Raw genomic sequence first — 12,000 nt, 5'->3', positions numbered from 1 at the left:
TGTTGTTCATTTGTATATTGACTACAACAAAAACAGAAACATGCACATGCTTGAAATTTACACAAATTTTGCAAGTGGTATAGATTTTTAACAAATTGTCATGCTCTAAGATTATTGAATCAAATCGATGCAACACCAATTTTTTGGGGTGCAATTTGTGAAAGTTTCTTGCGGTGAAAATGGCTGTCTTTAAGAATTCATGAAAGTTCCATGTCAAGATTCTTTGAAGACCCTGAGAAAGAGATGATGGAAAAACAGAAGAAATTACTTTTGGTTATTTCCCCCTTCCCTCTCTCTATCCACCGTCTTTCTCTAATTTCCCTCCCTACGACTATTCAATGGTTGGCAGAAATTCAAAGTTGGTATGCCAAATCTGTCATACGTTTTCCTCCCAAATTCCAACTATATCCAGATCGGATATTAGTATTTTACTCCATATCGTGGAAACCAGAATGAGTGGGTGATAGTATGTGAAGTTTGCTTGTGTTCTGTCGGTTTAAAGAACAGCTAAGACACAAATGACTTCATAGTTGCAGGGTCATGAATTTTTCGAAAGTGTACTTTTTCCCCCTCTTCAAACTAGCTTCTAAAGCTATAAGATGAACAAGAGAAAGTGTCCTGCTGAATCTCTTTTCTTCTCCACTATGATTATGTGAATTGTAAGCTCCCAAATGATTTGAAATGTGAGATATCCAATGATCCAACTGAAACAAAAGGAAAATGAATTGTTGAAAATATGACTTCCATAAAAGCTGGCACACCTTGATTGGGTTGTATGTACCTCCTACCCTCAAAAAGAAAAAGAAACATCTAATTTTCATACCCTCTTGACAGGGATCCAACATTTTCTCCAGTGACACTTGCTCTGGGCTTTAGGTTGTCAAATGTTAAGAGTTAGGGTTGCAATTGGGTTTAAGGTTAGGTTTAGGGTTAGGGTTGTATTGGGGTTTAAGGTTAGGTATAGGGTTAGGATTAGGGTCAGGATAGTATGGGGTCCAGGGTTGAAGTTATAAGGATTTGGTTAGTGTAGGAAATTTATGTGGAGCAATTATCACAGGAGCAAGTGTCTTTCAACCCTGCTCGACCTTTACCACCTTTGTGCTTCACCTGTCAAGTTTACTTAATACCAGTCAAGTACAAATTTTTTCTTTGGTCATCCATTCACTATAAGCAGTACCTGGAATTGTGGCAGGGGGTCCAACCTTATCCCCCCCCCCCCCTCCTCCTCCTCTGTCAATAACAGACTTTTTAACCGGACATGGTTATGAAAAAAATCTCATCAGCATGAATGGGGGTTACTCTGCAGGTTCTTTTGTTCTCTCACCCTGGGATACCCATCGCGTTACCCCGCCACCGTTCTAAGCCCTCAATTTGTCCCTTTCGTGTCCAGTGCCGCTCTGGGAAAGTGAATGTGTCATCAAGCCATTATGGAGGCCGCGGTGTAAACAGATGGCTTCTACTTTAAGCCTACTTCAAGAGATTACCCACACTCCCCCTTCCTCTATATGGATACTTCATTCCTAGGTCAGTAGCCGTGTTCACACGATTGAAAAACAATCTTGGAATTCACGGTGAACTCTCTATCTCCATTTATTTTGAAATAAGAGTTTCTTAGAAAAAGATACTTTTCATTTGTTACTGAAAAGCCCACTCAAGATATTGATCGTAGCAGCATGGATTACACCGACAATATTGAATGTTCTGTTACTTGATAATGGATAAAGATAAAGGCTTCTAGTTTATTGTCAAGCCCAAACCAAAGCTGATCTTGCCGATTTGTTTGATAACCTTGACCAAGAAATAAGTGCAATCATATTTTTTCCCCACTGGGTCTCACTTCAGATTAGTTACAATGAAAGTGAAGTTTCCTCAGAGCAATTTTTATCATAGGGGTTGTACATCTTTGAATAAATATGGCCTGGAGAAAATGTGGGATCACCATTTATGAATTGGATGGATCGAGTGTGAACTGTCTAGCTTGCCTTACAAGTAGGCCTTGGATTTCCAGGGTCATTACTCAGTCAATTGGTGCTACTGTCTTATTATGAGGGGGTAATTGGGTTCCTTCATGGTTTATTTATGAAAGAGGAGAACAAAAATTGATTGGTCTCTTGATTAAAAGTGTCATAATCATGTATCTAATCTTTGACTAAGGGTACGTTAAAGAGAATTTGTGAAGCTAGAATCACAAATATGAACCACCAATCAAAAAGCTGCTAAAAAACACGGTTGAAGGCATCTTTTTCAGCGTTTCATGTTTGTGTTTTTAAACACGTTTAAATTTACGACCGGCGAAAAATCGCAACATGTTTTTAACTATCGTCTTTGAAAACCATGATTCTAGGGTGAAAAAGTGTCAATTGAACGCACCCTAAATATACTGTAAAACCAAAAATGTCCACAATCTAGCCCATACAGCTCATAGCTATTGTCACTTGAGCAAGTGAGAACCATAATCCATGAATGGTGAAGAGTGTGAACACAGAAGCCTGCCTGCCTTACAACAGGGATATGTGAGTTTCCCTGCTTACAAGTAGGCCTTGGACTTCCAGGGTCATTACTCAGTCAATGGGTGCTACTGTCTGATGAGGGGTATCGGTTCCTTAATGGATAGATATATGAAAGGGGAGATCTGGAATTGATGGGTGTCTTTATTAGAAGTGATACTAATAGATGAATGATGCATGGAGTGGAAGGAGGAGGAGGGAGGATGGTAACTAAAGAAGGATTCCTACAAGCTTGGAGCAGTCTGGAAGTAACTCACGTTGATTGAGGGATGGAGAGTTGTATGCTCTTGTCAGTCTTGTGGAATCTTTTAAAGTCTAAAGGCTTTATAGCAATCTGTTTAGGGAGAGGAGGGGAACATATTTTTTTTAAAAATAGATCCCTTAAAGTTGGGGGCAACTTAAGCCAGGAAGTTTGCTCTCAAGGAGATGTAGTTTCTTTTTCAGCAACTGTAACTGATTAGCCTTTAGGTTAGGAGGATCATAGACCTGGTAGGTCTATGGGAGGATGAATGATTTTATTAAAACTGACCTCTTATGAAATTGGAGCAATCCAATATTTACTCTTTAGGGACTTGAGGGGTTTGTAGTATAGCTACCTGAACTTCTTTGGTAGAAGGGAGGGAAGGATCAAGAATGTCTCAAGAAAGACCCCTTTGGCTTGGGAGCAATGCTGAAACACCGGTAGGGGTAGGAAATGTTCTCTTGAGGAGTTACAGGGTTTCTATTTATAGCTACTTGAACTTCCCAGGTAGAGGGAAAATACCAGAAAGATCTGCTTCAAGATGGGAGCGATGCAGAAAGATGGGTGGAAGGGCAGGAAGGTACTCGCTCTTCAGGATGTTTGGTTTCTTTTAATAGCGACCTGATCTGCTAAAGATAGGATGGGGAGAGATGGTCACCGAAAAAAAGATCCCTTCATGACAGGAGCAGTCTAGATACTGTAGTGTAGGGCCTTGGTACCAGAAGCCGGGAAGTCTTTTGCTCTCAGTGATTTTTTTTGGTAGTTTCTGTTGTCCCAACTTGAACTGTTTAGGTTTCAGGAGGGAAGATGGCGTTGCAAGAGACTGGCTTCAAGATGGGAGCAATCAAGAACTGAAAGAAGGTGTTAGAAAAGCTGTAAAGAAATGGATTGGGTCAGGTTTTAAAACATGCATGTAGCCACTAGCAAAAATCAGCTGGGGAATTAGGTGTTTGGCCGACTTTCTCCATATAGCATTTTTTGTTTGTTATCGTCATAGGGGCATAGCAGGGAGGCGAGAAGTTTGTTGAGGACATGGTTGAGTAGATGTTATGAATCGAAGCAGAAAACCTCATTTTGATGGTAGCAGCAAAATTATATAAAAATGACAGAATGGACGCATCTTCAGTCATCAGTGAAGCGTAAGGCTTAATTGGAAGCGATGCTTACGACACCAAGCACCGTGAGTAAGCCTGGACAGGGGGCACGTGGTAAATGCATTTTTATGATGGGGATAGAAGATGATAGTATCTCCTTAGAGCCATAAGGGCGTTAACTCTAGGTAAGGAGCTATTCATTAACGCCCCTCTGGCTCTCAGCATGTGATGTTTGGCAGGGGTAGATGCAATTTTAATGACAGGGACCCAAGGAAGGTGATATCGTCTTGTTGGAGCAAGATGGCTGTTAATTCTAACTGACATGGTATTAGTTAATGGCCTTCTGGCTCTTAGAGGATGTTTAGCGAGGGGTAATAAAGTGAAAGCAAATAAGGGATGGTTTATGAATGGATGTTGCGGGATTGGGTCTTGTTATGGAGCTACAAGCGTGGAGCCTCTTCATCCCTCTTGGCCTCTCGGAGGGAACAGGGTGTAAAATTGTAAATTGATTGAGAGTTATCTAGTGTGACGGATGAGATTAAAGATGAAGCGTAAAAACCACAAATTGAGTGGTGCCATGACAACGATACATTGCACTTTCAAAATAAACCGGACAATGAGAAGGCGAGACTTTCCAGAGACGAACCTTAATCGGTAGGGATACTGAATAGCATGAAATAATGAAGTTACTACATTGAATTTAGCAATTTGTTAAGGGCTCTTGCCGCAGAAAAGGCTGTCACTATTAAACACAATGGGGAAGTATCATGTTGTGAAGGCCTGGATTTGAAACCACAAATACTGGTGATGAGGCATATAAAGCAAAGGTTGAGGAATTGACAGAGAAACACGGATAGAGAGAGATTCTGAGAGAGAGATTCTGAGAAAGAAAAAAAGAAAACAGATAGAAAAGAAGGAAGAAAGTGTCAGTCATTCCTGGAGGGAAGGAGGGAGATTAAAACAACTAATGAAGAGACAGCTGAATGAATATATCATAACAAAGATTCCAAATAGAGACCCAAGAATTAAAAGCTACACCCAAATCATGTCGCTAATTTGTAGATTTTTAGTTGTAGATTTTACTGTATGCTGTATTAGGCCCATGTTTATATTTACCGTGGAAGTTCTGCTTTTGCCATTCCTAGTTTTTGGCAACATTCAAGGCCTTTCATCTGCACTCCCACTAAGTAAGTAATTGGATCAGATTTATTTTTGTTTGGAAATGTCACACCCCCATTACTTGTCCAAACTCTGCAGAGTGAAACTTGGTCCACTGTCAGGTTCAATTGCGGTACCATGAGCCCACGTATCAATTAACATTTCTAGAAGTAGCATTTGTTGCCACACACCTGGTACTTACAGACCCTGTTCTCATTACAAGGCTGGACTGTGGGTCGCACTATCGCAGCCAGGCCCAGGGGGTGTTTCACAAAGAACCTAAGTTGAACTTATCTCTAAGTCGGACTTAACAATTATGGAAAGCCATTAGCATCTTTGAAAATATTTTGTAAAAGTCAGTTTAAAAGGCATAAACTTTTGATTCAAATATTTTTTATTTTCTATTATCAAGGAGATTCTATGTTCTTGATGTGGAATTTATAAAAAATCTGAAAGACTTGATTTTTTCTTTCGAATATATTTTATTTTAAGGCTACAAATGGCTCTCCTTAACTTTTAAGTCCAACTTAAAGTTAAGTTTGATTTAAGATCCTTGTGAAAAACCCCTCCCCCTGGATTGTAGTGCAAACCATGGCACACACCAGTGCAGTCTACTGGCACCAGCTCCACACCTGCAGGTCGGGTTGTGCGATCTACCACAGGACTCTTTTGGGGGCGCGGTGGACCGAATGGGGTCATAGAGGCGGGGGAACTTGTGGTGTACTTTCCAGGCATGGGGAGATCACTTAAACCCATTTGCCTCAGGGGAAAACCTAGGTATGCTGTAGAAAAGTAAGTTAAAATCACAGGTCTCTTTACTGTTCTAAAAGATAGTGGATGGTCTTAAATTCAAGAAATAGGCTTCAGTATTTGTTCAGGTGATCTGAAAACCCAGATATAAACTGGGCCAGTTTGAAATAGTTTTACTTCGCCAAAATGTCAGGGCTAGATATGTATTTCAATCACCTGCAAATGCTTTTTTGTAGTCATATTTGTAGGGAAACTTGATAAAGAATAAACAAAAAACATGATCATCTGCTAAGAGCCAGAAGACAATTTATGTATCATTCTAGCGATCAATCAATAAATCAATCAATCAATTAAGCAAAAAATCACAATTAAATTTTATGTTTATGATGTAGCCTACACTGGGTGTATTTTCATAGGTGTTTGATGGCCTATATTTAGAAACCCCCTTCCATATGTAGATCCCATTACATCAACTTCATTGACAAATAGGAAAAGCATCTTGCACGCCCTATGAACTGACCTATTTTGTACCAAGGAGGTTTGACAGAGTTCTCGATTGTACGGACACAAAATATGAACATGGACCTTGCCACATGTCCTAGGTATGAATGACAGCTCAAAGACTGAAAAAATAAAAAGGGAAGAATGCTGGTTTAGTTATGAAATGAGATATGAGAGTGTATGAGAAGGAGAAGGAAAAAAAAAGTAGGGGGAGGTATGGAAACGCGTCTGGCCTCAGAAGGGCGTTGTGAACTTCATGAAAGAAATATAGGCCTAGGCCTATTATAAGTTTTACGGTGATCCATTGTTTGTTCTCCTGGCCATTGACATTTGCTCTGGGCTTTATTTAAACAGCTATAGATAGGGTAAGAGATGGGTTGGAATTGGGTTACCGTAAATCTCTGTGTATAAGGCGCACCTGTGTATAAGGCGCACCCCTATTTTTTTTTTTTGGGGGGGGGAAAAAAAAAAAAAAAAAAAAAAAAAAAATCGGTTTTTTGTTTTGTTGTTTTGTTGCCGAAAACCCACGCGGGGAAGGACCTTCATTTTACATCGAGGTGCAGTTGAAGTTGTGAACTTGTCACAATTAATAGTAACAACAGTCTAAGGCTTCATGATACCAAGTGTCCCACACCAGCCTCCTCACATCACCTAGCAGAAGCAGTGTGTTCTATGCCAAACATCAATAGTCATGCATGATCTATTAGAAAGATTACTTTCAAACCAAGATGACAAATTTGAGTGTTGTTTTAGTTTCCGAGTGGTGAGTCAACACACTGATTACTGAGCTAGGAGACATTGCCAGGCATAGCGCCATAAATCGAAACTAAAAAAAAAAAAAAAAAAAAACTTTTTTTTTCTGTACCTGTGTATAAGACGCACCCCCGACTTTCAAATTTTTTCGGCGGCAAAAAAGTGCGCCTTATACACAGAGATTTACGGTAACTGTAAAGTTTGTTTGTCAAGTTTATGTTTATGGAAGGATGGTAGTTGAAGAACATCCATGTTGTATTAAAATTCGATAAGTGAGCAATTATCATTGGGGCAAGTGTCTTAACATAGTTTGCAGGCACAAACCCTTGCCACCCCTTGTGCAGAAGAGAGACTACAGTACTCGGTAGGCTCTCTACCTAAAATTGGCAGATGTACGTAGGCTCTGCTCAAGGCTTTAGGAATTGTGGTAAAGTGTCTAATTAGAGTATGTGCATGCAGACAAGCTATATAAACCCCCCTTCTGACCACTAGCAGACAATGAAAAATATCTGACATGAAAAAAACACCGTTCTTTGCTTTGGTAATTTATAAAGGAAATACATATATTTCAGGAAGACTAGTGCTGAACTTGCAAAGTTGGAAGGCTATATGACAACATTTCCATTTTTAAAAAACAACAACAAAACTCACTGCAAACTCAGCAATACGTGAGGAAATGCAAGTGCACGAAACCTCAAAAGGTGAAGGCATGTGAAGGTGTTGAGAGCAATTTAAACACACAGAGAGAAGAATTAACCTGGAACTAAAGATTACAAAGGTTAAAGGTAAAGACCAGTTATGGTCATGCGATTGCATTGTGAAAGAAACGTTGTGGAATCGATCAGAAAAGGTTGATCATCTAGCATCTAGCATCTGCAAGGTTCTGGAATCGTCAAAATGATAAGAAATTTGGCCCATTCTTCGTAAAGTTACAAGCACTATACACAGAAAGATGTATATGGGACTACCCTATATCTCTCACAGACCATGAGAGAAACAAATTTACCAAATATATGAATTAGTAGGCGGTTTCCCGGCAAATTTTTTATCATCATGTATTAGTCAAAACATATTCTTTCACATGATTGGTAATGAGAGCTTCCATTTCATTTTTTGAAATTGGGGCGTTTCCAATACTGGTCTTTACCTTTAAAGCAAGCTCCATCCCCACTACTAATCGATCCTTGACATGTGAGCCTTCGAATGTCACACCAGATATCCAGATGCAAAGTTGAAAAGCTGCGTCATGATGTTGGGTAAAAACATGTGTATCTGTCAGCATGTTCAGACTATAGGTTATTTATATGAAACTTGTATGAAGAAACGTTGTATAAAGAATCATAGTACAGCAAAAGGAGCATACAGACAATATCGTATAGAGAACTTCGTATAAAGAAACTAGTTTTGATAAGGTCACCGTCGGTTGACATGACAGCAGGCCAATCAGTAGTGGGCGCTCACGATAAGCCTCCCTCAGTTATACTATTTTCGTATGATTATCGTATAATAGGACGTTAGCGCTTTATAAGCACAGTTTTTTATTATTATTTTATTATTATCTATAGTGAGTTGTCGTTCAAAGCGATCGTCAAACAGCGGTTTCGCTATACGATGTTTCGTTATAGATTTCTTTTAATGATGTGCAGACTAGGACAAATATGTTTACTTATCATACATGCATATCTATATGAGACTCATATGCTGATAGTTTGAACGCAGCTTTGAGACACCAATACAAAGGATTTATTCTCCGACATTAGAGGGGTCTTTTGTTTATGGCCGAGGAAGCGGTTACTTGTAAAAAGCATGAATTATGATCGTGGATGCGGCTAGTTAACCCACATACAAGGTCATAGGATTTGTAAGGTGGGGTGCAGTAATCGGTGGAATCCCTTGTTATGTTCACATGGGCCCGTTGAGGTTTTAAACTTAAGTTAGAAAAATCCCGAAGTTATTAACGATTCCACCTACAATGGTGATGAGGGTTCACACAGGAACATTCAAAGTTTTAACTACAAGCTGGGAAAGGATTCACAGTTCACTGCATCCGCACGGCACATATAACTTTGATTGAGGACCCCCCTCCCTTCCTGTAGTTACCGCACTAACCTAAAGATCCGTCATGCTTCGTGGCTTCAACTTAAAGTAAATTCTCGTAACCAAGAGTGCGTCCACACAGTGCCTAACTACAAGATAATGAAAAAGTTTATAATTACGACTTTAACTTTAAGTTGATGGAACCGTGTGAACCTTATTACTGTTATCAAGATCCCAAAGAACTTTGCAGGCTTTGTACAGATGCCCATTAGGAACCAAAGGAAATCTGGGATGATCTGTATCTCCATGTAAGGTCATGTGGTATCTGAAACTGGCACAGCTGTATTTAACTCTAATTACATTGAGAGCTAATTGTCCTTATTTGAGTTAGTTGCCCTTTAGAGGCAAGATTCAGGTTTTCGCTTTGGTCCGCTATGTTCAGCCAGGGCTTCAATATAAAGAAGTATTCACCCTGCAAACCAATTCTATTGGTGTTTATCAGCCCCATTGTCTTCGAAAAGATATTTTGAATATAGCTGAATAAAACGTGAGCACACACATTTTCCCGTTAAATTACTTATGATACACATTATCAGGATGAATGATGCATTGATTAAGGTTGAAGTTTTTAATGTCCCTAAAGCCAACTCACAGGCTGCTTTAAAAAACAATTGACTATGATACACAAGGGTGAAGGATTAATTTATTGATGAAGATTGAAGGATTATTTGGTCGAGATAATCATCCCAAGAAAACTATTTGTCAGGTGCGTTTTTCACCAGCCTGAAGACTCGCACTATGCATGAACGCTGAGCAAAATATCTTGAGCTAATTTCTCTAGCTCGAGTTTCAAGTTTCGAAGTGATGATGACGCGATTTGTAACTTCAGGATTATTTCCCAAATCAGAAATATCAGGCTATTTGGCAATCTCGAGGTGAGGAAGACAGGCCTTATGATGTGTATTCTGTGATTTTCTTCTGATGAATAGAGATGGAATGTCGGGTATCTGACTTAACTTGATTCGTCCCGATTTATGTTTCTTGAGAATGCAACTTATTAAAGCTTTCATACAATGTATCTAAAAGAATTCAACACTGGCATTAATTTAACCAGTCCATTATTCATTCTTGGGTTACAAAAAAGTACAAAACATCAAATTTACAACAGGTATGAATTATTTAGCTGTTAACCATACATATAGGATCTTGTTGCAAATTGTCAATTTTATTTACCGATCAGTTTTCCCTGTAGTATTTGTATAGTTACTTTTTGTATTTCATCGTGCGTGCCCGGGCATGGCATGTGGGGATTTTCAGACTAGCTTGCTGCCTCGGCCAATTTGCTCTGTTTGTCCTGTGTATTAGACTTCTCTGGTTACTTCTCTATGGCATGTCTCTGCCCTTATTATTCCAAGGATCCACCAATATACCAGATTTCATGTTTATGTGGGAAACCACCACCCAATAAAGGGAAAGCTTCCTGGTGATCTGAGGTATCAATCTGTTGAGAGCCAGAAGGGCGTTGATGTCATGCTAAAGGATATGGGTTAATGGCCTTCTGGCTGTCAGCAGATGATCTGTCCTTCCATGCGGTAATATGGAAGGAAGGTCTTTCCCATCAGTACCAAATAACTCCAGGGAGGAGCATATATATAGGCCTATTTCACTTTGAAAATTAGCAGAAATATTGATCTGCTGAGATCCAGAGGTAGGTTTTGTAAATTTAGATGCTTAATGAAAATTGAACAGTACACTATACAGGCTAAAAAGAACATCTTTGTAATTGCTAACATGGGTCACTCTTCAAAGATCACTCTGTTGTTTGTGTGAATGGGGCATATTAGATACCGCTAGCAAGAACCAGCAGGTTACTGACCTTGGGCCCTCTAGGGAACCCTTCAAATCAAGTCTTAGACCTGATTGGTATAAATCATAGGGTCTTGACCACTTGTGGACTGATTGTTGTACAGGTGACCTTATGAGGTCATTCCTCCTCTTGGGTCATACTACCTGGCAGGTAGATCCTGGTTAGTCTTCTGGCACAAACCCCTTTCAGTTTACAGACATGCATCCTTGTTAGTCAGATCACATAACATGATATAACACAGGGTCTGGATATTAAGACTGTCAGAGGTCCTGTCCTAGAGCTGCTTCAGACAACGTAGCCAGACCCTAACAATGTTAGCTTAGACTTAAGGCTGTATTGAACTGTCTTTCCTCATCCAAAAAGAGTCTGTTCCTAAAGACTAGGTCCTGGTTTGCACAAGTCAGCTGAAACAATTCAAGGTATATCACCAACACAGTTTGTTCTGTCTAAAAGGAAATACAAATGTGTCTTTGTTGCAATGATATTGGTTAAATGTTAAAGGTTTCCAAAGGCCCATTGGCCACTTGATTTCCAAGCAGAATGATTTGCTGTTTCCTCAATTTGAACATGATTTTCCTTTGAGTTTGATGGAGGTACTGGTAGCTCCAAGGCCTCAAAAATTACCATGATGCTGACAACTTGTGAAATAGAGCAGGGAGGCTACTTTCTTTTCTGGTACAAGAAAGAAGAAAAAAAGAGACATTTTGTTCTACAAGAAAATCAAAGTTAATATTTATAGTAGCTCAACCTAGGTTGAATTAAATCTGATTGGCAGCCCCTTTATTTCCCTTTGCATCAGTAATAACTAGAAGTGATAGTGATATGATAGTATCTGGGTCGCCACATCATTACTACTACTCTTTTGCAATTACTGTTACCCCAGCAAAAGGCCAGCATTGACAGGTATCCATTTCTCACACCTGGTTTCGAGAAGGACAGATATCGGTAAAACGTCATGTCCAAGGATGTTAGCACCAAGAAGTGTTTAAAACCCAAGACCTCCTGTAAGTGAGTCAAAGGCCTTTACCAATGAAGATTTCTATTTAATTTTCAATATCAGTAACCAATTAATATTTTTCTATTTTATTATAC

General features: G+C 39.4%; 1 protein-coding gene across 1 annotated transcript in view; it reads left to right on the top strand.

The window, feature by feature from the left end:
* The window catches only part of LOC100893799 (phospholipid phosphatase 1), a 79,099-nt gene that overhangs the window by 31,029 nt on the left and 36,070 nt on the right, over window positions 1-12,000 (top strand). The gene's annotated exons all lie outside the window — the stretch shown is intronic.

Source organism: Strongylocentrotus purpuratus, unplaced genomic scaffold, assembly GCF_000002235.5.
Source record: "Strongylocentrotus purpuratus isolate Spur 01 unplaced genomic scaffold, Spur_5.0 spur5_contig_867, whole genome shotgun sequence".
Classification (NCBI taxonomy): Eukaryota; Metazoa; Echinodermata; class Echinoidea; order Camarodonta; family Strongylocentrotidae; genus Strongylocentrotus; species Strongylocentrotus purpuratus.
This window is presented reverse-complemented; position numbering and strand designations above follow the sequence as displayed.